At 36.5% G+C, this 2,118-nt stretch overlaps 1 protein-coding gene across 2 annotated transcripts in view; it reads right to left on the bottom strand.

The window, feature by feature from the left end:
* The window catches only part of taf6l (TATA-box binding protein associated factor 6 like), a 9,011-nt gene extending 7,405 nt beyond the window's left edge, over positions 1-1,606 (bottom strand). Inside the window, exon 1 of one of the 2 annotated variants that reach the window (XM_015402024.1) lies at positions 1,523-1,606. The gene's annotated coding sequence lies outside the window, so the exon portion shown is untranslated. Of the gene's footprint in view, positions 1-1,170; positions 1,401-1,522 lie in introns of those variants that run through there. The other variant, XM_015402025.1, reaches the window with a different exon arrangement.
* Positions 1,607-2,118: the final 512 nt, after the last annotated feature.

Genomic DNA, 2,118 nt, shown 5'->3' with positions numbered 1-2,118 from the left:
GATGACTGAGAATCTTCACCAGCATCATCTGAAGGTTTGCTTTTTCTGAACGACTCCCTCCAAAAACACAGAAATACACAATAAAAATCATTTTGAGCACTTTTCAGATTCAAACCATTTGGTCCAATCTGTTAGCCCTAGTAAACTAGCCCCACCTGCTAGTGGCCAAAATAATTTTTGCCTGCAGTGGTCTAGCCTCGATCAATGCCCTAGGCCCTAGAACTGGCGGGCCAATCACAACGCAGAGATGTGTTTTGAATTTCTGGATACAAAGTGGGCGGGGTTTTGAGGGCGGGACAACAAAGCTGCGCGACGCTGGAGAAGCACAACGAGGAAGATGGCAACAACTATTGAACAGTTCTGGTTTGACTCAGCTTTGGAATCATTTTTGGAAGGATTAAATTTTGGGTTTTTGTTGAAACGTGAGCAGGAAGAGGCTCTACGCTCGTTCATTTTTAAGAAGGTCGTATTCGCTGTTTGTTTCCACTCCCCCACCAGCTTCCTGTCGCCCTACGTCACAGTCAGTGGCTCTCATTGGTCAGAGCGTTAGCCAATAGGCACAGACATGGTTTGAAAAACAACGGGTTGTTCTCATCAACAATCTTCCCATGTCTCATTAATCGAGGCCAGATTAAATAACACATTTAATCTCACAATTAGTCTGGTTTATCAGGCTAACAATCTGTGCGACTTTGCACAGCTTCTGCCTTAGTCAGTTAATTAAATAACATTTTGCTGTCATTTTGCACATCTCCGATGATCACTGTCCATAGCTGTATATCGGTTATTTATTCTCCAGTTTTATATTGTTAAAACCCTTAACAGTATTTTATTGTTTATCTTTTAACTCTTCCCTGTTATGTTATTCTTATATTTTTTCTAAGGTCCATTTCTATAACATTTTTGCTGCTGTAAACACCAGAATTTCCCCTTTCATTGACAATAAAGGGAATTTTCTATTCTATTTTATGCTATTCTATTGGATTCTATATAAGGCCATCTGGTGACGGTGGGAAGAAACAACAACAAAAACATTTTTGACATGTAATCAATAACAAAGGAATAACTATTTATAACATCACAAATTTTATCAAAACAGAATAAAAATAAAAGATATTTCCAAAAAGCTTAAATTAGAGTTACATTTTGTGACTGAATAGGATCTCCAACCTTAAAGAAGAACTTTGTAGCGTTTTTAGCTTCATGCATCATAAATCTGCCTCCAGTAAAGGAGCTTCCGGCTCAGTTTAACCAAAATAAATACTTTAAATTAAAAACAGCCTCCCGGCCCGTTCATCTAAACATGTTTATATATATGAAGAGGAGGGACGGAGAAAATGATCTAGAATCAAACAGCTTTATATTGTGATGCTATTAGGAGCAGAGCTAAAACAAGCTAGCATCCAGAGGGAGGAAATGACGTAGCGCTTAGCTTTAGCTAGCCGCTAACTCACAGTTAGCTACAGGCTGTTCAGCGCGACGGGTTTCACTCTAAAAATAACTAATTTCTTCTTTAATTTACCTTTTTAATTCGACCGAAAGCTCAGCATCATTACTTCTTCTTCTGCTTCAATTTCTTCTTCTTCTTTGCTTTTTTTTATGGCGGTTGACAAACTACTTATAGGTGCATTACCGCCACCTTCCGGATTGGAGGATGAATCACACATTAAACTATTAGATTCTCCCTATAAGGCCCGTTCTCTCCTAAAACCTGCTTCCCCAGAGGATCTCTGAAACTTTTCCTTTATATCTCATTTATTTTTGTTCCTACCTAACTTTCTACGTAACATATCTCTTTCCTGAGCATATTTATTACATCCTTAAAAAAAAAAAAACATGCTGTACTGTTTCTAATTTTCCACAATAATTACAACACCCTGTACAATGCTTATTAATTATTTTAAGAGTACTATTTAATCCTGTATGTCCAAATCTTATTCTAGAAATATCTTATTTTTTAATTCTATTAATTTCCTTAAATCTCCAACCTTTTTTGAATACTGTAATGAAACCTAGAATCCCGTCTTTCATCCCACTGTTATTGCCATTTCTTCTTGATTAGCATTTTACTAATATTCTTTATCTCATTTTTACTTATTCTAATATTTAAATCAACAA

The sequence above is a fragment of the Cyprinodon variegatus genome, unplaced genomic scaffold (genome assembly GCF_000732505.1).
Source record: "Cyprinodon variegatus isolate N-32 unplaced genomic scaffold, C_variegatus-1.0 Scaffold1287, whole genome shotgun sequence".
Classification (NCBI taxonomy): Eukaryota; Metazoa; Chordata; class Actinopteri; order Cyprinodontiformes; family Cyprinodontidae; genus Cyprinodon; species Cyprinodon variegatus.
This window is presented reverse-complemented; position numbering and strand designations above follow the sequence as displayed.